At 46.8% G+C, this 25,000-nt stretch overlaps 1 long non-coding RNA gene across 4 annotated transcripts in view; it reads right to left on the bottom strand.

Annotated features, from left to right (window-relative positions):
• Window positions 1-1,243: 1,243 nt before the first annotated feature.
• The window catches only part of LOC142160700 (uncharacterized), a 200,067-nt gene continuing 176,310 nt past the window's right edge, over window positions 1,244-25,000 (bottom strand). For all 4 annotated transcript variants that reach the window (XR_012693283.1, XR_012693282.1, XR_012693284.1 and 1 more), the window contains 2 exons: window positions 3,837-4,089; window positions 1,244-1,550 (listed from right to left, as the gene is read on the bottom strand). This is a non-coding gene — a long non-coding RNA (uncharacterized LOC142160700). The remainder of the gene's footprint in view (window positions 1,551-3,836; window positions 4,090-25,000) is intronic.

Raw genomic sequence — 25,000 nt, 5'->3', positions numbered from 1 at the left:
TTATTACATCCAACATAATTTTCCTCAAAAATGGATCCTCGGGGGCGGCGGTGATTTTATAGAGCAGACTACATGCCTCTATCTCCTGGCACATTACAGAGAGGAGGGAGTGGAAGACAACTCTTCTTCCTCCATAGTTATAATAACAATAGTAATATAATAGTAGTATCCCTTATAACTATTTTTATTTTATCATAATTGGAAGCAATGACACAATATGAGATGGAGAAATCTGTTCAGTCTTTTCCCCTGATATAATATATCTGGAAGCGCGTGGAGATAATGGTGGATGACGGACCCTGACACGCTGCCGTGTGGTCTTACCTCTCTGAGCTACTGAGGGAGGTGACAACAGGTAATAGAACTCGTTTCTAACACTTCTGTTCTTTTGGATTTCAGTATCATCTCTATGCGGATGATACCCAAATTTATCTATCCTCTCCTGGGGCCTGATTCATTAAGGATCTTAACTTCAGAAACTTCTTATTTCAGTCTCCTGGACAAAACCATGTTACAATGCAAGGGGTGCAAATTAGTATTCTGTTTTGCACATAAGTTAAATACGGACTGTTTTTTCATGTAGCACACAAATATCAACTTTAAATTTCAGTGTACAAATAAGCTATCAAGTATTTGTGTGCTACATGAAAAAACAGTCAGTATTTAACTTATGTGCAAAATTCTGCAACTCTGTTCTACACAAGATCTGCGTCTCTCAGCCACCCTCATTACATCCTCCCATTCCCGGTTACAGGACTTTTTCCGGGCTGCACCCACTCTATGGAATTCTCTCCCTCGCACAATAAGACTCTCCTCTGGTCTACAAACTTTCAAACGTTCTCTGAATATCCCACCTCTTCAGACAAGCTTATAATGTTCCTTAACCACCCTCTTAACTTCACTACATTACCCTATTATCACCTGTTACACAATTTCACACAAGACAACTACCCCCTGACCAACATTGTTGTGTGACAGGATCATTTAGCCTATGAGTCACTTTTACCTTTACAGTCTGGCTGAGCCAATATGCAAAATGTAGACTTAACCTCATGTGTCAATCTCCTATTGTCCCATAGATTGTAAGCTTGCGAGCAGCCTTCTCACCTCTTTGTCTGTTGTACCCAGTTTGTTTATTAGTTTATTATGTTTGTCCCCAATTGTAAAGCGCTATGGATTATGTTGGCGCTATATAAATAAATAAATGATGATGATGATGATAGAAAGCGCAATGAGCTTCAGGTAACTAAATAACTTTCCTCAGCATTTATATAAGGTCACACTTGTGAATGTAAACAACATTATTGTCACAATGTAACACACAGTCGTGCTGTGTGGTTCTCTAGGTGTACGATAATAACATTTCTATATTCTTTTGTTCACAATAATTCTCCCTGATTTGTGTTATTTTTGGGGGGTTGGATCAGGAAATGTTTTTCTCTGTAGTCAGTAGTTATGATGGAGGAGATCAATGTAATTACGGGAGAATCCTCTTGTGTGTAGCTTCTGTGTGAGATTAATACTGACCACAAGATCATCTTCCCCGAGCCCTGGAAAGTAAATACAGTAAGAGTCAGTTACATACTTACAATAGGAAAAGTTACAATCATAATAGTGAAGAAGCTGTTACATTGTTACAAAGAGACAAGGAATAAATGGGATATAGGAAGAAATGAGAGTGCAGTGAAGGGTGTTATCCTGGCTTCTAGCACAGTCCATGTATGTGTTTGTACAACGCTGGACTGTCATGGTACACAGTCACGCTGGTCCCGTTATTATAAAGCAGTCTATACACACAGGTTACACTACCCTTAATACTGCATTACCACCAGGGCAGTATCTAGGCAGCACCTTTATGCGGGTGTGGATATTACTCCTTGCTCGGCTGGTGTGAATATTACTCCTTGCTCGGTGTGTGTGGATATTATTACTTGCTCGGTGGGTGTGGATATTACTCCTTGCTCGGCGGGTGTGGATATTATTACTTGCTCGGTGGGTGTGGATACTACTCCTTGCTTGGCGGGTATGGATATTATTACTTGCTCGGTGGGTGTGGATATTATTACTTGCTCGGTGGGTGTGGATATTATTGCTTGCTCGGTGGGTGTGGATATTATTACTTGCTTGGTGGGTGTGGATATTACTCCTTGCTCGGCGGGTGTGGATATTATTACTTGCTCGGCGGGTGTGGATATTACTCCTTGCTCGGCAGGTGTGGATATTACTACTTGCTCGGCGGGTGTGAATATTATTACTTGCTTGGGGGTGTGGATATTACTACTTGCTTGGTGGGTGTGGATATTATTACTTGCTCGGCAGGTGTGGATATTACTACTTGCTTGGCGGGTGTGGATATTATTACTTGCTCGGCGGGTGTGGATATTACTACTTGCTTGGCGGGTGTGGATATTACTCCTTGCTCGGCAGGTGTGGATATTACTACTTGCTCGGCGGGTGTGAATATTATTACTTGCTTGGGGGTGTGGATATTACTACTTGCTTGGTGGGTGTGGATATTATTACTTGCTCGGCAGGTGTGGATATTACTACTTGCTTGGCGGGTGTGGATATTATTACTTGCTCGGCGGGTGTGGATATTATTACTTGCTCGGTGGGTGTGGATATTACTACTTGCTTGGCGGGTGTGGATAATATTACTTGCTCGGCAGGTGTGGATATTACTCCTTGCTCGGCGGGTGTGGATATTACTACTTGCTCGGCGGTTGTAGATATTATTACTTGCTCGGCGGGTGTGGATATTATTACTTGCTCGGCGGGTGTGGATATTATTACTTGCTCGGCAGGTGTGGATATTACTACTTGCTTGGCGGGTGTAGATATTATTACTTGCTCGGCGGGTGTGGATAGTACTCCTTGCTCGGCGGGTGTGGATATTACTACTTGCTTGGCGGGTGTAGATATTATTACTTGCTCGGCGGGTGTGGATATTATTACTTGCTCGGTGGGTGTGGATATTACTACTTGCTCGGCGGGTGTGAATATTATTACTTGCTCGGCGGATGTGAATATTACTCCTTGCTCGGCGGGTGTGGATATTATTACTCGCTCGGCGGGTGTGGATATTACTCCTTGCTCGGCAGGTGTGGATATTACTCCTTGCTCGGCGGGTGTGGATATTACTACTTGCTTGGCGGGTGTAGATATTATTACTTGCTCGGCGGGTGTGGATATTATTACTTGCTCGGCGGGTGTGGATATTATTACTTGCTCGGTGGGTGTGGATATTACTACTTGCTTGGCGGGTGTGGATATTATTACTTGCTTGGTGGGTGTAGATATTATTACTTGCTCGGTGGGTGTGGATATTACTACTTGCTTGGCGGGTGTGGATATTATTACTTGCTCGGCAGGTGTGGATATTACTACTTGCTCGGCAGGTATGGATATTACTACTTGCTCGGCAGGTGTGGATATTATTACTTGCTCGGTGGGTGTGGATATTACTACTTGCTCGGCGGGTGTGGATATGATTACTTGCTCAGCGGGTGAGCAAGTGGACCAATCACAGGCTCTGTCACTCACTGAAGGTCCAGACACTTGGCGGTAGTGCAGCTATATTGTACACACTGGTCAGGTCACTCGCTATAGGTGTATAGATGAGAAGCAGCGACCCACAGTCCCTGAGGGCCCTGTGAGCGGACTCTGCCACTAGTATAAATAATATAAATGTCCCTACAGGAACAGTACAGACCAGAGCCTGATACGTTGTAGTAAAAGCACAAATACAGAACCGGAAACATGTCAGCGGCCGTGATACCAAACAGGTGATAAAACAGGAAGAATAATGACGCCATCCCATCACTAATGTGTAATACCTGGAGATGATCCGAGTCTGGCGGGTAATGTCCCCCAGTCTGACCCACCCCAGAGACATTTTACTGGACTGTTGTTGTTTTATTGCTTCAGAAATGCAGAATTTTATCTTTACATCTTTTCTAAATGAATATCGATGAGTAGAGTCCGTCTGGGATAAACGTGGAATCCGCCTATTTATCTGTGGGTGAATCACCCTCGTTCTGGCACCAGGGATTCCAGTGGGAATTGTGGGATTTTCTGGATTACCGTCATCTGTGGATGGAGAATAATAAGAGAGATACCTTACATAACATGCCATTATGTACACCTGACACATGTTACATGTATTACATGTGGTGCGTGAATTACCTGCGCATGTGATCACCCATCCCATCGAGGGTTAAGCTGTAATGGTTACTCAGACCAGAGAGCCGGTGGTGCGTACAGTAAATGTAACAAGACGGAGTCATGGAAGGGCTTGGTTCTCTGGTATAAAATAGGACCATCTACTACGACCAGGTAAATGCAAGAATTTATAAGGGGTTTTCCAATATTGGCCAAAATGTTCCTATTGTACAGATAGAGCATACTCATTTACGTGGTGAATCTTGTGTGATCTCGCTGTGCGCATGCCCATAAACTAACCTTATGTAACTGTGCGCACCTGAGTCATACAGAGGAGCGGAGGGCAGGCGTCCACTACATCCAGTATTTAGTGTAAGTACCTCTGTTCTCAGCCACACGGCATAGACTGTGCTATACCTGTCACACAACATCTCTACACACTGAAGATATATTTTTTACTTAGTTATTTTAAAATAATAGATGAAATAAGAAAGAATATTCTCAAATATATGGATTAGATTGAACAAAATGATAGTTACATTTGTTCTTGTTTTTGTATTTAGTTGGCTTGATATTATATTGTTACCAGTTGTTATTTTAATTTATGATCATGTAAAAGTTATGTGCATGAATACAATACAAATACACACATAGTAAACATAGTACCAATGCTCCTACTAGGCCCTTCAGCTGTATGTGTGTCTATGCTGTTCATACAGTATTCCCTTCCCCTGCTCCACCCTTCATGTTACAGCCTTGTCATGTGCGCTCACACATACATTACATACAGTATTCCCTTCCCCTGCTCTGCCCTTCATGTTACAGCCTTGTCATGTGCGCTCACACATACATTACATACAGTATTCCCTTCCCCTGCTCCACCCTTCATGTTACAGCCTTGTCATGTGCGCTCACACATACATTACATACAGTATTCCCTTCCCCTGCTCCACCCTTCATGTTACAGCCTTGTCATGTGCGCTCACACATACATTACATACAGTATTCCCTTCCCCTGCTCTGCCCTTCATGTTACAGTCTTGTCATGTGCGCTCACACATACATTACATACAGTATTCCCTTCCCCTGCTCCACCCTTCATGTTACAGCCTTGTCATGTGCGCTCACACATACATTACATACAGTATTCCCTTCCCCTGCTCCACCCTTCATGTTACAGCCTTGTCATGTGCGCTCACACATACATTACATACAGTATTCCCTTCCCCTGCTCCACCCTTCATGTTACAGCCTTGTCATGTGCGCTCACACATACATTACATACAGTATTCCCTTCCCCTGCTCCACCCTTCATGTTACAGCCTTGTCATGTGCGCTCACACATACATTACATACAGTATTCCCTTCCCCTGCTCCGCCCTTCATGTTACAGCCTTGTCACGTGCGCTCACACATACATTACATACAGTATTCCCTTCCCCTGCTCTGCCCTTCATGTTACTGTCTTGTCATGTGCGCTCACACATACATTACATACAGTATTCCCTTCCCCTGCTCTGCCCTTCATGTTACAGCCTTGTCATGTGCGCTCACACATACATTACATACAGTATTCCCTTCCCCTGCTCCGCCCTTCATGTTACAGCCTTGTCATGTGCGCTCACACATACATTACATACAGTATTCCCTTCCCCTGCTCCGCCCTTCATGTTACAGCCTTGTCATGTGCGCTCACACATACATTACATACAGTATTCCCTTCCCCTGCTCCACCCTTCATGTTACAGCCTTGTCATGTGCGCTCACACATACATTACATACAGTATTCCCTTCCCCTGCTCTGCCCTTCATGTTACTGTCTTGTCATGTGCGCTCACACATACATTACATACAGTATTCCCTTCCCCTGCTCCACCCTTCATGTTACAGCCTTGTCATGTGCGCTCACACATACATTACATACAGTATTCCCTTCCCCTGCTCCACCCTTCATGTTACAGCCTTGTCATGTGCGCTCACACATACATTACATACAGTATTCCCTTCCCCTGCTCCACCCTTCATGTTACAGCCTTGTCATGTGCGCTCACACATACATTACATACAGTATTCCCTTCCCCTGCTCCGCCCTTCATGTTACAGCCTTGTCATGTGCGCTCACACATACATTACATACAGTATTCCCTTCCCCTGCTCCGCCCTTCATGTTACAGCCTTGTCATGTGCGCTCACACATACATTACATACAGTATTCCCTTCCCCTGCTCCACCCTTCATGTTACAGCCTTGTCATGTGCGCTCACACATACATTACATACAGTATCCCCTTCCCCTGCTCCACCCTTCATGTTACAGCCTTGTCATGTGCGCTCACACATACATTACATACAGTATTCCCTTCCCCTGCTCCGCCCTTCATGTTACAGCCTTGTCATGTGCGCTCACACATACATTACATACAGTATTCCCTTCCCCTGCTCCGCCATTCATGTTACAGCCTTGTCATGTGCGCTCACACATACATTACATACAGTATTCCCTTCCCCTGCTCCACCCTTCATGTTACAGCCTTGTCATGTGCGCTCACACATACATTACATACAGTATTCCCTTCCCCTGCTCCACCCTTCATGTTACAGCCTTGTCATGTGCGCTCACACATACATTACATACAGTATTCCCTTCCCCTGCTCCGCCCTTCATGTTACAGCCTTGTCATGTGCGCTCACACATACATTACATACAGTATTCCCTTCCCCTGCTCCACCCTTCATGTTACAGCCTTGTCATGTGCGCTCACACATACATTACATACAGTATTCCCTTCCCCTGCTCCACCCTTCATGTTACAGCCTTGTCATGTGCGCTCACACATACATTACATACAGTATTCCCTTCCCCTGCTCCGCCCTTCATGTTACAGTCTTGTCATGTGCGCTCACACATACATTACATACAGTATTCCCTTCCCCTGCTCTGCCCTTCATGTTACAGCCTTGTCATGTGCGCTCACACATACATTACATACAGTATTCCCTTCCCCTGCTCCGCCCTTCATGTTACAGCCTTGTCATGTGCGCTCACACATACATTACATACAGTATTCCCTTCCCCTGCTCCGCCCTTCATGTTACAGCCTTGTCATGTGCGCTCACACATACATTACATACAGTATTCCCTTCCCCTGCTCTGCCCTTCATGTTACAGCCTTGTCATGTGCGCTCACACATACATTACATACAGTATTCCCTTCCCCTGCTCCGCCCTTCATGTTACAGCCTTGTCATGTGCGCTCACACATACATTACATACAGTATTCCCTTCCCCTGCTCCGCCCTTCATGTTACAGTCTTGTCATGTGCGCTCACACATACATTACATACAGTATTCCCTTCCCCTGCTCTGCCCTTCATGTTACAGCCTTGTCATGTGCGCTCACACATACATTACATACAGTATTCCCTTCCCCTGCTCTGCCCTTCATGTTACAGCCTTGTCATGTGCGCTCACACATACATTACATACAGTATTCCCTTCCCCTGCTCCGCCCTTCATGTTACAGCCTTGTCATGTGCGCTCACACATACATTACATACAGTATTCCCTTCCCCTGCTCCGCCCTTCATGTTACAGCCTTGTCATGTGCGCTCACACATACATTACATACAGTATTCCCTTCCCCTGCTCTGCCCTTCATGTTACAGCCTTGTCATGTGCGCTCACACATACATTACATACAGTATTCCCTTCCCCTGCTCCACCCTTCATGTTACAGCCTTGTCATGTGCGCTCACACATACATTACATACAGTATTCCCTTCCCCTGCTCCGCCATTCATGTTACAGCCTTGTCATGTGCGCTCACACATACATTACATACAGTATTCCCTTCCCCTGCTCCGCCATTCATGTTACAGCCTTGTCATGTGCGCTCACACATACATTACATACAGTATTCCCTTCCCCTGCTCCGCCCTTCATGTTACAGCCTTGTCATGTGCGCTCACACATACATTACATACAGTATTCCCTTCCCCTGCTCCACCCTTCATGTTACAGCCTTGTCATGTGCGCTCACACATACATTACATACAGTATTCCCTTCCCCTGCTCCACCCTTCATGTTACAGCCTTGTCACGTGCGCTCACACATACATTACATACAGTATTCCCTTCCCCTGCTCCGCCCTTCATGTTACAGCCTTGTCACGTGCGCTCACACATACATTACATACAGTATTCCCTTCCCCTGCTCCACCCTTCATGTTACAGCCTTGTCATGTGCGCTCACACATACATTACATACAGTATTCCCTTCCCCTGCTCCGCCATTCATGTTACAGCCTTGTCATGTGCGCTCACACATACATTACATACAGTATTCCCTTCCCCTGCTCCGCCCTTCATGTTACAGCCTTGTCATGTGCGCTCACACATACATTACATACAGTATTCCCTTCCCCTGCTCCACCCTTCATGTTACAGCCTTGTCATGTGCGCTCACACATACATTACATACAGTATTCCCTTCCCCTGCTCCACCCTTCATGTTACAGCCTTGTCATGTGCACTCACACATACATTACATACAGTATTCCCTTCCCTTGCTCCACCCTTCATGTTACAGCCCTTGTCATGTGCGCTCACACATACATTACATACAGTATTCCCTTCCCCTGCTCCGCCCTTCATGTTACAGCCTTGTCATGTGCGCTCACACATACATTACATACAGTATTCCCTTCCCCTGTTCCACCCTTCATGTTACAGCCTTGTCATGTGCGCTCACACATACATTACATACAGTATTCCCTTCCCCTGCTCCACCCTTCATGTTACAGCCTTGTCATGTGCGCTCACACATACATTACATACAGTATTCCCTTCCCCTGCTCCGCCCTTCATGTTACAGCCTTGTCATGTGCGCTCACACATACATTACATACAGTATTCCCTTCCCCTGCTCCACCCTTCATGTTACAGCCTTGTCATGTGCGCTCACACATATATTACATACAGTATTCCCTTCCCCTGCTCTGCCCTTCATGTTACAGCCTTGTCATGTGCGCTCACACATACATTACATACAGTATTCCCTTCCCCTGCTCCGCCCTTCATGTTACAGCCTTGTCCATGTGCGCTCACACATACATTACATACAGTATTCCCTTCCCCTGCTCCGCCCTTCATGTTACAGCCTTGTCATGTGCGCTCACACATACATTACATACAGTATTCCCTTCCCCTGCTCCGCCCTTCATGTTACAGCCTTGTCATGTGCGCTCGCACATACATTACATACAGTATTCCCTTCCCCTGCTCCACCTTTTATGTTACAGCCTTGTCATGTGCGCTCACACATACATTACATACAGTATTCCCTTCCCCTGCTCCACCCTTCATGTTACAGCCTTGTCATGTGCGCTCACACATACATTACATACAGTATTCCCTTCCCCTGCTCCACCCTTCATGTTACAGCCTTGTCATGTGCGCTCACACATACATTACATACAGTATTCCCTTCCCCTGCTCCACCCTTCATGTTACAGCCTTGTCATGTGAGCTCACACATACATTACATACAGTATTCCCTTCCCCTGCTCCACCCTTCATGTTACAGCCTTGTCATGTGCGCTCACACATACATTACATACAGTATTCCCCTTCCCCTGCTCCGCCCTTCATGTTACAGCCCTGTCATGTGCGCTCACACATACATTACATACAGTATTCCCTTCCCCTGCTCCTCCCTTCATGTTACAGCCTTGTCATGTGCGCTCACACATACATTACATACAGTATTCCCTTCCCCTGCTCCGCCCTTCATGTTACAGCCTTGTCATGTGCGCTCACACATACATTACATACAGTATTCCCTTCCCCTGCTCCGCCCTTCATGTTACAGCCTTGTCCATGTGCGCTCACACATACATTACATACAGTATTCCCTTCCCCTGCTCCGCCCTTCATGTTACAGCCTTGTCATGTGCGCTCACACATACATTACATACAGTATTCCCTTCCCCTGCTCCACCCTTCATGTTACAGCCTTGTCATGTGCGCTCACACATACATTACATACAGTATTCCCTTCCCCTGCTCCGCCCTTCATGTTACAGCCTTGTCATGTGCGCTCACACATACATTACATACAGTATTCCCTTCCCCTGCTCCGCCCTTCATGTTACAGCCTTGTCATGTGCGCTCACACATACATTACATACAGTATTCCCTTCCCCTGCTCCACCCTTCATGTTACAGCCTTGTCATGTGCGCTCACACATACATTACATACAGTATTCCCTTCCCCTGCTCCGCCCTTCATGTTACAGCCTTGTCATGTGCGCTCACACATACATTACATACAGTATTCCCTTCCCCTGCTCCGCCCTTCATGTTACAGCCTTGTCATGTGCGCTCACACATACATTACATACAGTATTCCCTTCCCCTGCTCCGCCCTTCATGTTACAGCCTTGTCATGTGCGCTCACACATACATTACATACAGTATTCCCTTCCCCTGCTCCGCCCTTCATGTTACAGCCTTGTCATGTGCGCTCACACATACATTACATACAGTATTCCCTTCCCCTGCTCCACCCTTCATGTTACAGCCTTGTCATGTGCGCTCACACATACATTACATACAGTATTCCTTCCCCTGCTCCACCATTCATGTTACAGCCTTGTCATGTGCGCTCACACATACATTACATACAGTATTCCCTTCCCCTGCTCCAGCCCTTCATGTTACAGCCTTGTCATGTGCGCTCACACATACATTACATACAGTATTCCCTTCCCTGCTCCGCCCTTCATGTTACAGCCTTGTCATGTGCGCTCACACATACATTACATACAGTATTCCCTTCCCCTGCTCCACCCTTCATGTTACAGCCTTGTCATGTGCGCTCACACATACATTACATACAGTATTCCCTTCCCCTGCTCCGCCCTTCATGTTACAGCCCTTGTCATGTGCGCTCACACATACATTACATACAGTATTCCCTTCCCCTGCTCCACCCTTCATGTTACAGCCTTGTCATGTGCGCTCACACATACATTACATACAGTATTCCCTTCCCCTGCTCCGCCCTTCATGTTACAGCCTTGTCATGTGCGCTCACACATACATTACATACAGTATTCCCTTCCCCTGCTCCGCCCTTCATGTTACAGCCTTGTCATGTGCGCTCACACATACATTACATACAGTATTTCCCTTCCCCTGCTCTGCCCTTCATGTTACAGCCTTGTCATGTGCGCTCACACATACATTACATACAGTATTCCCTTCCCCTGCCTCCACCTTTTATGTTACAGCCTTGTCATGTGCGCTCACACATACATTACATACAGTATTCCCTTCCCCTGCTCCACCCTTCATGTTACAGCCTTGTCATGTGCGCTCACACATACATTACATACAGTATTCCCTTCCCCCTGTTCCTCCCTTCATGTTACAGCCTTGTCATGTGCGCTCACACATACATTACATACAGTATTCCCTTCCCCTGCTCCACCCTTCATGTTACAGCCTTGTCATGTGCGCTCACACATACATTACATACAGTATTCCCTTCCCCTGCTCCACCCTTCATGTTACAGCCTTGTCATGTGCGCTCACACATACATTACATACAGTATTCCCTTCCCCTGCTCCGCCCTTCATGTTACAGCCTTGTCATGTGCGCTCACACATACATTACATACAGTATTCCCTTCCCCTGCTCCGCCCTTCAGGTTACAGCCTTGTCATGTGCGCTCACACATACATTACATACAGTATTCCCTTCCCCTGCTCCGCCCTTCATGTTACAGCCTTGTCATGTGCGCTCACACATACATTACATACAGTATTCCCTTCCCCTGCTCCACCCTTCATGTTACAGCCTTGTCATGTGCGCTCACACATACATTACATACAGTATTCCCTTCCCCTGCTCTGCCCTTCATGTTACAGCCTTGTCATGTGCGCTCACACATACATTACATACAGTATTCCCTTCCCCTGCCTCCACCCTTCATGTTACAGCCTTGTCATGTGCGCTCACACATACATTACATACAGTATTCCCTTCCCCTGCTCTGCCCTTCATGTTACAGCCTTGTCATGTGCGCTCGAACATACATTACATAAAGTATTCCCCTTCCCCTGCTCCGCCCTTCATGTTACAGCCTTGTCATTGTGCGCTCGAACATACATTACATACAGTATTCCCTTCCCCTGCTCCACCTTTTATGTTACAGCCTTGTCATGTGCGCTCACACATACATTACATACAGTATTCCCTTCCCCTGCTCCACCCTTCATGTTACAGCCTTGTCATGTGCGCTCACACATACATTACATACAGTATTCCCTTCCCCTGCTCTGCCCTTCATGTTACAGCCTTGTCATGTGCGCTCACACATACATTACATACAGTATTTCCTTCCCCTGCTCCACCCTTCATGTTACAGCCTTGTCATGTGCGCTCACACATACATTACATACAGTATTCCCTTCCCCTGCTCCACCCTTCATGTTACAGCCTTGTCATGTGCGCTCACACATACATTACATACAGTATTCCCCTTCCCCTGCTCCACCCTTCATGTTACAGCCTTGTCATGTGCGCTCACACATACATTACATACAGTATTCCCTTCCCCTGCTCCGCCCTTCATGTTACAGCCTTGTCATGTGCGCTCACACATACATTACATACAGTATTCCCTTCCCCTGCTCCGCCCTTCATGTTACAGCCTTGTCATGTGCGCTCACACATACATTACATACAGTATTCCCTTCCCCTGCTCCGCCCTTCATGTTACAGCCTTGTCATGTGCGCTCACACATACATTACATACAGTATTCCCTTCCCCTGCTCCAACCTTCATGTTACAGCCTTGTCATGTGCGCTCACACATACATTACATACAGTATTCCCTTCCCCTGCTCTGCCCTTCATGTTACAGCCTTGTCATGTGCGCTCACACATACATTACATACAGTATTCCCTTCCCCTGCTCCGCCCTTCATGTTACAGCCTTGTCATGTGCGCTCACACATACATTACATACAGTATTCACCTTCCCCTGCTCGCCCTTCATGTTACAGTCTTGTCATGTGCGCTCACACATACATTACATACAGTATTCCCTTCCCCTGCTCTGCCCTTCATGTTACAGCCTTGTCATGTGCGCTCACACATACATTACATACAGTATTCCCTTCCCCTGCTCTGCCCTTCATGTTACAGCCTTGTCATGTGCGCTCACACATACATTACATACAGTATTCCCTTCCCCTGCTCCGCCCTTCATGTTACAGCCTTGTCATGTGCGCTCACACATACATTACATACAGTATTCCCTTCCCCTGCTCTGCCCTTCATGTTACAGCCTTGTCATGTGCGCTCACACATACATTACATACAGTATTTCCTTCCCCTGCTCCAACCCTTCATGTTACAGCCTTGTCATGTGCGCTCACACATACATTACATACAGTATTCCCTTCCCCTGCTCCACCCTTCATGTTACAGCCTTGTCATGTGCGCTCACACATACATTACATACAGTATTCCCTTCCCCTGCTCCACCCTTCATGTTACAGCCTTGTCATGTGCGCTCACACATACATTACATACAGTATTCTCTTCTCCTGCTCCGCCCTTCATGTTACAGCCTTGTCATGTGCGCTCACACATACATTACATACAGTATTCCCTTCCCCTGCTCCGCCCTTCATGTTACAGCCTTGTCATGTGCGCTCACACATAACATTACATACAGTATTCCCCTTCCCCTGCTCTGCCCTTCATGTTACAGCCTTGTCATGTGCGCTCACACATACATTACATACAGTATTCCCTTCCCCTGCTCCGCCCTTCATGTTACAGCCTTGTCATGTGCGCTCACACATACATTACATACAGTATTCCCTTCCCCTGCTCCGCCCTTCATGTTACAGCCTTGTCATGTGCGCTCACACATACATTACATACAGTATTCCCTTCCCCTGCTCCACCCTTCATGTTACAGCCTTGTCATGTGCGCTCACACATACATTACATACAGTATTCCCTTCCCCTGCTCTGCCCTTCATGTTACAGCCTTGTCATGTGCGCTCACACATACATTACATACAGTATTCCCTTCCCCTGCTCCGCCCTTCATGTTACAGCCTTGTCATGTGCGCTCACACATACATTACATACAGTATTCCCTTCCCCTGCTCCGCCCTTCATGTTACAGTCTTGTCATGTGCGCTCACACATACATTACATACAGTATTCCCTTCCCCTGCTCTGCCCTTCATGTTACAGCCTTGTCATGTGCGCTCACACATACATTACATACAGTATTCCCCTTCCCCTGCTCTGCCCTTCATGTTACAGCCTTGTCATGTGCGCTCACACATACATTACATACAGTATTCCCTTCCCCTGCTCCGCCCTTCATGTTACAGCCTTGTCATGTGCGCTCACACATACATTACATACAGTATTCCCTTCCCCTGCTCTGCCCTTCATGTTACAGCCTTGTCATGTGCGCTCACACATACATTACATACAGTATTCCCCTTCCCCTGCTCCGCCCTTCATGTTACAGCCTTGTCATGTGCGCTCACACATACATTACATACAGTATTCCCTTCCCCTGCTCCGCCCTTCATGTTACAGCCTTGTCATGTGCGCTCACACATACATTACATACAGTATTCCCTTCCCCTGCTCTGCCCTTCATGTTACAGCCTTGTCATGTGCGCTCACACATACATTACATACAGTATTCCCTTCCCCTGCTCCACCCTTCATGTTACAGCCTTGTCATGTGCACTCACACATACATTACATACAGTATTCCCTTCCCCTGCTCTGCCCTTCATGTTACAGCCTTGTCATGTGCGCTCACACATACATTACATACAGTATTCCCTTCCCCTGCTCCACCCTTCATGTTACAGCCTTGTCATGTGCGCTCACACATACATTACATACAGTATTCCCTTCCCCTGCTCCACCCCTTCATGTTACAGCCTTGTCATGTGCGCTCACACATACATTACATACAGTATTCCCTTCCCCTGCTCTGCCCTTCATGTTACAGCCTTGTCATGTGCGCTCACACATACATTACATACAGTATTCCCTTCCCCTGCTCCGCCATTCATGTTACAGCCTTGTCATGTGCGCTCACACATACATTACATACAGTATTCCCTTCCCCTGCTCCGCCCTTCATGTTACAGCCTTGTCATGTGCGCTCACACATACATTACATACAGTATTCCCTTCCCTGCTCTGCCCTTCATGTTACAGCCTTGTCATGTGCGCTCACACATACATTACATACAGTATTCCCTTCCCCTGCTCCTCCCCTTCATGTTACAGCCTTGTCATGTGCGCTCACACATACATTACATACAGTATTCCCTTCCCCTGCTCCGCCCTTCATGTTACAGCCTTGTCATGTGCGCTCACACATACATTACATACAGTATTCCCTTCCCCTGCTCCACCCTTCATGTTACAGCCTTGTCATGTGCGCTCACACATACATTACATACAGTATTCCCTTCCCCTGCTCCACCCTTCATGTTACAGCCTTGTCACGTGCGCTCACACATACATTACATACAGTATTCCCTTCCCCTGCTCCACCCTTCATGTTACAGCCTTGTCATGTGCGCTCACACATACATTACATACAGTATTCCCTTCCCCTGCTCCGCCCTTCATGTTACAGCCTTGTCATGTGCGCTCACACATACATTACATACAGTATTCCCTTCCCCTGCTCCGCCATTCATGTTACAGCCTTGTCATGTGCGCTCACACATACATTACATACAGTATTCCCTTCCCCTGCTCCGCCCTTCATGTTACAGCCTTGTCATGTGCGCTCACACATTACATTACATACAGTATTCCCTTCCCCTGCTCCACCCTTCATGTTACAGCCTTGTCATGTGCGCTCGCACATACATTACATACAGTATTCCCTTCCCCTGCTCCACCCTTCATGTTACAGCCTTGTCACGTGCGCTCACACATACATTACATACAGTATTCCCTTCCCCTGCTCCGCCCTTCATGTTACAGCCTTGTCACGTGCGCTCACACATACATTACATACAGTATTCCCTTCCCCTGCTCCACCCTTCATGTTACAGCCTTGTCATGTGCGCTCACACATACATTACATACAGTATTCCCCTTCCCCTGCTCCGCCATTCATGTTACAGCCTTGTCATGTGCGCTCACACATACATTACATACAGTATTCCCTTCCCCTGCTCCGCCCTTCATGTTACAGCCTTGTCATGTGCGCTCACACATACATTACATACAGTATTCCCTTCCCCTGCTCCACCCTTCATGTTACAGCCTTGTCATGTGCGCTCACACATACATTACATACAGTATTCCCTTCCCCTGCTCCACCCTTCATGTTACAGCCTTGTCATGTGCACTCACACATACATTACATACAGTATTCCCTTCCCTTGCTCCACCCTTCATGTTACAGCCTTGTCATGTGCGCTCACACATACATTACATACAGTATTCCCTTCCCCTGCTCCGCCCTTCATGTTACAGCCTTGTCATGTGCGCTCACACATACATTACATACAGTATTCCCTTCCCCTGTTCCACCCTTCATGTTACAGCCTTGTCATGTGCGCTCACACATACATTACATACAGTATTCCCTTCCCCTGCTCCGCCCTTCATGTTACAGCCTTGTCATGTGCGCTCACACATACATTACATACAGTATTCCCTTCCCCTGCTCCACCCTTCATGTTACAGCCTTGTCATGTGCGCTCACACATATATTACATACAGTATTCCCTTCCCCTGCTCTGCCCTTCATGTTACAGCCTTGTCATGTGCGCTCGCACATACATTACATACAGTATTCCCTTCCCCTGCTCCACCTTTTATGTTACAGCCTTGTCATGTGCGCTCACACATACATTACATACAGTATTCCCTTCCCCTGCTCCACCCTTCATGTTACAGCCTTGTCATGTGCGCTCACACATACATTACATACAGTATTCCCTTCCCCTGCTCCGCCCTTCATGTTACAGCCTTGTCATGTGCGCTCACACATACATTACATACAGTATTTCCTTCCCCTGCTCCACCCTTCATGTTACAGCCTTGTCATGTGCGCTCACACATACATTACATACAGTATTCCCTTCCCCTGCTCCGCCCTTCATGTTACAGCCTTGTCATGTGCGCTCACACATACATTACATACAGTATTCCCTTCCCCTGCTCCTCCCCTTCATGTTACAGCCTTGTCATGTGCGCTCACACATATATTACATACAGTATTCCCTTCCCCTGCTCCACCCTTCATGTTACAGCCTTGTCATGTGCGCTCACACATACATTACATACAGTATTCCCCTTCCCCTGCTCCACCCTTCATGTTACAGCCTTGTCATGTGCGCTCACACATACATTACATACAGTATTCCCTTCCCCTGCTCCACCCTTCATGTTACAGCACTTGTCATGTGCGCTCACACATACATTACATACAGTATTCCCTTCCCCTGCTCCACCCTTCATGTTACAGCCTTGTCATGTGCGCTCACACATACATTACATACAGTATTCCCTTCCCCTGCTCCACCCTTCATGTTACAGCCTTGTCATGTGCGCTCACACATACATTACATACAGTATTCCCTTCCCCTGCTCCGCCCTTCATGTTACAGCCTTGTCATGTGCGCTCACACATACATTACATACAGTATTCCCTTCCCCTGCTCCACCCTTCATGTTACAGCCTTGTCATGTGCGCTCACACATACATTACATACAGTATTCCCTTCCCCTGCTCCGCCCTTCATGTTACAGCCTTGTCATGTGCGCTCACACATACATTACATACAGTATTCCCTTCCCCTGCTCCGCCCTTCATGTTACAGCCTTGTCATGTGCGCTCACACATACATTACATACAGTATTCCCTTCCCCTGCTCCGCCCTTCATGTTACAGCCTTGTCATGTGCGCTCACACATACATTACATACAGTATTCCCTTCCCCTGCTCTGCCCTTCATGTTACAGCCTTGTCATGTGCGCTCACACATACATTACATACAGTATTCCCTTCCCCTGCTCCGCCCTTCATGTTAGAGCCTTGTCATGTGCGCTCACACATACATTACATACAGTATTCCCTTCCCCCTGCTCCGCCCTTCATGTTACAGCCTTGTCATGTGCGCTCACACATACATTACATACAGTATTCCCTTCCCCTGCTCCGCCCTTCATGTTAGAGCCTTGTCATGTGCGCTCACACATATATTACATACAGTTGCATTCATCGGCGTCAGTTCTGTTTCTGAGCAAGCTCAAAGCTATGTCACACAAGATACGATACGCAAAGGGACGTCTGTCTGACCATGAATCAGGCCCGTCTGTGATTACAAATCTTTTAATAGGTCTATTGTGTTTACTTGCTGCAGAAACTGATCATGGACCACAACTTAATGATCACCCAAAGATCTGAAATTATTTCTGCTCCTATCAAAAGTTTACTACTGACAGGAGGAAAGTTACACAACTGATGTATTGTTTCCAGCAGAGTGATATAGATGATTGTGTTGGGTTGTGTAAGGGATAATGCAGGGCAGTATATAAGGTCCATCTGTATTCCAGGGACTTATTTTCTGACCGTTCCCCACGGTGTCCATCCAGCGGGACTTATGCCCAAGCTCCGATGGTGTCTCTCTGTCCGTCCAATAACGGTACAGCTAAACTGGCAGTAACCACGGTATAATACACCTGTAAATAGCTGAAATTCAGGCCTGGCATGGAGTTATTAGATACAGCAATGATTTGTGGCTGCAGCATTACTTGTAATCCATGAAAACGGCAAAAGCTCATCTATCGCAGAGCCAATCATTCTCTAGCCACAAAACCTGATTGCTTCTTCCCGGTCACAGAGTGTCTCCCGGACCTGTCTCCTATGTGGTGGATGTAGATAATCCCGGGGTTATTACTCTGAGACCTGGGATGTGCGTAGGTCACCACTTGTAGCTAGAACCCCTCTTTCTGGATGTAAGGAAGTAATGACTAAAGTATATCCCTTGTTTAATAACACTGGAAACACTCCGGTGACTCCTAAAATATCAGGCAATTTACAATCCCGGAGACTAAATCCTCACTAGAAATTGGGAATTGTTGATGAAATTGTCACAGACACTATTAATGTTGGATGTCGCTCTGATTAATTAGAAATGGAAGACTCCGCGTTAGAGGAGATTTCAGCTGTAACGGAATCCAGCAGCATCTCACACTCGCTGGTGAAGGTGATGAATAAAATGTTAGTGTTAGATAGAAGCCCCCAATAATCTCCCCATGTCCTCCAAAGCCAGCCCCACTGTGAACCAGACTTTCTCTTTAACTGTATCACTACCGGAGTGGACACGTCCTGACGTACAATATTACGTTTTATGCTGGAGATAGTTGAAGTTATTATAGGAAGAGTGAATCGCTCCATGATCATGTGAACACCAGGGATCTTCAGACCATAGGGACCAGTGAGAGTGAGGCCAGTGTTCCCTCTGGTCCACAGACCATGTATAATGAGATGCAGAGGACGAACTGGCTGCTGCTGAAATTGGAAACACACTCACTTCTAAGTAACGTTCCCAGGCGCTCGCTGCCAATATTTAAATTCAAACATGACTGAAGTGAGGTTCTAAGTGTTATAAGACATCACTAGAGCAGGGGCTGGGGAGCCAGGATCTGTCATTCTTATGGTAATTAGATATTTATACATCTGGGCATCAATTAAGCAGGTAATCAAGATGTGCATATGTCTGTACAACCAGATAAACACAAGTGGAAGTACAATAACTTTATATCTGCCAGAGAAGAATGAATCATTATATGGAAAGTGTTTATAGTTTATTATATTTTACTGATATCACAATTGATAAGTGCCGATATAAGGCAGATATATGGGAGGCAGGGCCGGTGCTAGGGTCCACGGTGGCCCTAGGCATTTTTAAAAAAGCGGCACCCCCCCCCCCGCAAAAATCGCCGCCCTCCTCCCTCCTCTCCTTAACCTTGCCTCTCACCACCGCCGCCTCTCTGCTCCATCTCCTCCCCTCCACAGACTGACACTAGTAAGTGGATTGGAGGAGACGGAGCAGAGAGGCGGCGGTGGTGAGCAATAGCCTCTTCCCCCCTCCCCGTGCATCTGATGCTGTGCGGCGGCCGTGACAGGTATGGTCAGCGGTCGCCGCACAGTTTTAAAGTATTTTATTATTCTGTGGCGCCCTCCAGGCGCCCTCCAGAGCCCGGCGCCCTAGGCAAGTGCCTAACCTTGCCTAATGGGAGCGCCGGGCCTGATGGGAGGTATATATTAATAACCCCTCATAGCAAGTGATAGCTGCTTATCACAGTGATAAAAATCATTGCCAATGTTAGTGATCCTCAGCTGCAGTGGCGATACTGTCTCATAGGTAATAGTGACTTACACATTGCACTACACATCTCTGAGCCAGGTCACACATCCACAATGAGCACCCACATGTAACCATTCAGTTCAAGAGGGTAAAGCCCTATTCACAAACTCCGCCACCTTCCTCCGTAAGCCACAATCTCGGTACTTGTACAAATTGAGAAGCAGCACAAGTGGCAGTGGAGAATTTGCACTTTGGAAATGATCATCATTGCTATATGTATATATTATAGCATAACAAAACTGTTTGTTCAGGATACAAGTCCGTCCAGTGTTCTGAGAGATAAAGACTATTCCAGGGGTCAGACTGCACAGAAACTGAAGGTTTCATACTATTGTCTTAAGAGAAATGGGCAAACTGGATCTAGCCAAGATAGACATGAAAGGCTCAGATGCCCCAACTGCACAAGAGGGTAAGTACATCAGAGTCTGTGAAACAAACGCCTTACACCTCCTGAGCTGGCGGCATCCTTAAATAGCGCTCGCCAAATGCCAATGTCATCTGCAGCGGTACAAAGAGACTCCGGAACGATGGCCTTATAGGCAGAGTTGCAAAGAAGAAAAAGGTTAAAATGGACAAAAGAAGAAGGACATTAGACGGCGGAAGACTGGAAAAGAGCATTATGGACGGATGAGTCTAAGTTTGAAATATTTGGCTGGAGGAGGAGACCATATGTGTGACGTAAAGCAAATGAAAGGATGCTGGAGGAAATTATATCATGGTATAGAGCTGTTCTGAGTCTGGTAAGGTGGGAGATCTACACGGAGTGGAAGGAATAAGGAACCAGAAAGGTAACACTCTATCTTACAATGTCTGCCATCCTGTGTGGTCGACTGGTGCCAATGTCAGCGCGCAGCAGAACAACCATCCTAAACATATTTCTACCCTGTGCGAAGAAACAGGAAGCGATAGTACTGTCAATGATGGACAAATCTCAACCCTATGGAGCTCTTGTGGGGTGAGCCAGTCACACCTCCAGGAACAGCTACAGAAACCCCAAGAAGCTGTAATTGCTGCAAATGGAGGATTATTTGCTGAATGTGAAGTTTGATGGATAGAACAGTTACATGAAATAAAATTAATAAGTTATGACATTGTCAATGTATTGACTATAATTTCCGGTTAATATATTGGTACCTGGATTTAAAAAAAAGTGTCAATTCTTTCAACAAATCCAGACATTTCTTAGTGAATCCAAACTTTTGCAAGCTAGTGTATATATAAACACCTATAGCACCTGTCAAGGGGTGGGATATATTAGGCAGCAAGTGAACAGTCAGTTCTTGAAGTTGTTGGAAGCAGGAAAAATGGGTAAGTGTAAGGATCTGAGCTACTCTGACAAGGGTAAAATTATGATGGCTAGATGACTGGGTCAAAGCATCTCCAAAACGGCCGGTCTTGTGGGGTGTTCCCAGTATGCAGTGCTTAGTACTTACCAAAAGTGGTCCAAGGAAGGACAACCGGTAGACCAGCGACAGGGTCATGGTTGCCTAAGGATCATTGATGCACGTGGGGAGGAAGGCGCCCGTCTGGTCCAATCCCACAGAAAAGCTACTGTAGCACAAATTGCTGAGAAAGTTAATACTGACTATGATAGAGAGGTGCCATAGCACACAGAGCGTCGCAGCTTGCTGCGTAGGGGGCTGTGTAGCCGCAGACCGGTCAGAGTGCTCCTGCTGACCCCTGTCCACCACTGACAGCGTCTACAATGGGCAGAACAGGTCCATGGAGTAATAGAAGAAGGTGGTCTGGTCTGATGAATCACATTTTCTTTCACATCATGTGTTCGGCCAGGTGTGTGAGCGTCGTTTATCTGTTGAAGAGATGGCACCAGGTTGTACTATGAGAAGAAGGCAGCTTGCGGAGGCAGTGTGATGTTCTGGGCAATGTTCTGCTGGGAATCCTTGGGTCCTGGCATTCATGTGGATGTTACTCTGACACGTACCCCCTACCTAAACATTGCTGCAGACCGAATACAGCCCTTCATGGCAGCGGTATTCCCTGATGACAGTGGCCTCTTTCAGCAGGATAATGCTCCCTGTCACACTGCAGGAATTGTTCAGGAATGGTTTGAGGAACATGACAAAGAGTTCAAGGTGTTGATTTGGCTCCAAAATCTCCAGATCTCAACCACACAGTGCATCGCAACCAGACAGTGCGCCGCAACCAGACAGTGTAGAGCATCCGGTCAGTGTGCCACAACCAGACAGTGCGCCGCAACCAGACAGTGCACAGCATCCAGACAGTGTGCTGCATTCAGCCACACCCAGACAGTGCACAGCATCCAGACAGTGTGCTGCATTCAGCCACACCCAGACAGTGCACAGCATCCAGACAGTGTGCTGCATTCAGCCACACCCAGACAGTGCACAGCATCCAGACAGTGTGCTGCATCCATCCACATCCGGACAGTGCGCCGCATCCAGACTGCTCGCCACAATCAGACAGTGCGCTGCGTTACAGACACTGCGCTGTATCCAGACTGCACGCCACATCCAGACAGTGTGTCGCATCCAGACAGTGCACCATATCCGGACAGTGCGCCACAACCAGTGTACAGCATCCGGACAGTGCGCCGCAACCAGACAGTGAGCCGCAACCAGATAGTGTACAGCATCCATACAGTGTGCTGCAACCAGACAGTGCGCTGCAACCAGACAGTGTACAGCATATGGACAGTGTGCTGCAACCAGATAGTGTGCAGCATCCAGACAGTGTGCAGCATCCAGACAGTGCGCCGCATTGAGAGAGTGCGCCACATCCAGATAGCGCGCAGTAACCGGGAACCAGTAATACACTCACCAGCTTCCTGGCAGAAAGGATGTTGGGTCCTCAGTTACAGGGTTACTTTGTGTGGTCATGGAGGTGATTCATACACGAGTGGGGTACTGTCACAGAGCCTGAGTTTGGAGTAGATCTTGAAGTCCTGCTCTAGATAGACTTACCCCCAAAGAGGTGCAGAGTCTAACGGTATAGAGGTATTCATCTCGCAAGAGAATATGGACTTAGCTGTTCTCTAGCCGCAGGTCACGGTCTTCTAAGGGGGATTAGAGCAGGGTGAGATGGAAGCGTGGAGTGGAGCAGGACTGCTGGACAATAAATGCAGAGGTTCAGGTGAACGGCGGTGAAACAAAGCGTTGAAGACTTTAGCAAGTGAACAGTTGTGAACAAGAACGATTATGAGGCACGAGGTTCCTGCAACAATACCGCAGGTCTTGATCGTGGAACAGGTGACACAGAATATCAACTGAGAAGTGGTGAACTGCAGAGAACTGATGCACTGAGATCCCTGGAAAGCGATTAGCTTGAGAACCGGACCGCTGAAGAGGCACGAAGTTCTAACAGCATGGTGGCTCAGTGGTTAACACTTCTGCCTTATAGCACTGGGGTCATGAGTTCAATTCCTGACCATGGCCTTATCTGTGAGGAGTTTGTATGTTCTCCCCGTGTTCGCGTGGGTTTCCTCAGGGTGCTCCGGTTTCCTCCCACACGCCAAAAATGTACTGGTAGCAAATTGTCTGCTAACAAATTGACCCTAGTCTTTGTGTCTGTCTGTGTGTGTGTGTTAGAGAGTTTAGGTTGCAAGCCCCAATGGGGCAGGGACTGATGTGAGTGAGTTATCTGTACAGCGCTGCAGAATTAGTGGTGCTATATAAATAAATGGTGATGATGATGATAATGAATACCACAGGTCTTGATAGTGGAACAGGTAAGACAGATTACTGATGTGCAGCGTCCTAACAGATAAGGAGACCTGAAGATCTGGCAACTTAGTAGATAAGTAGGTGCTTTAAATAGACAGAGCTGACAGGCAATTAACCAATCAAGAGAATGCACATGCTCAGTTCAGACCAGCAAGTGAATGCAGGGAGCGAAAACCAAGAGAAAGAGGTAAGAACAGTGAGCAAAATGCAGGTTAGCTGGTACAATGTGTGACAGTAACCCCCCTTTTTAAAGGTGGACATCGCACACCTAAGACCTAGCTTTGTTAAAATAGTTGGCATGAAATTTCTTAACCAAAGATGGAGTGTGAACATCAGAAGCATCCACCCTGACCGTTCCTCAGGACCATATCCCTTCCAATCCACTAAATACTTGGTCTTGCCCCGAAAGGTTTTGGAATCCAGGATCTAGGAGATCTTGATTTCTTCAGATTGCTGAACAGCCGTAGGTGGAGACATATTCTTAGTGGAAGAAAAACGGTAAATGATTAGAGGCTTGAGGAGCGAAACATGAAAGGAATTCGAGATGCGGAGTGAGCTAAGAAGCTTGAGTTTGACGGATACTGGATTGATGACTCGAAGAATTCTGAAAGGTCTAATGAATCGGGGGGCGAACTTCATGGAAGGGACTCGTAGGTGGATATTTTTTGTGGACA

This window comes from Mixophyes fleayi, chromosome 6, assembly GCF_038048845.1.
Source record: "Mixophyes fleayi isolate aMixFle1 chromosome 6, aMixFle1.hap1, whole genome shotgun sequence".
Lineage (NCBI taxonomy): Eukaryota > Metazoa > Chordata > Amphibia > Anura > Limnodynastidae > Mixophyes > Mixophyes fleayi.
Note: the sequence above shows the minus strand (reverse complement) of the source record. Positions and strands in the feature narration are given on the sequence as shown.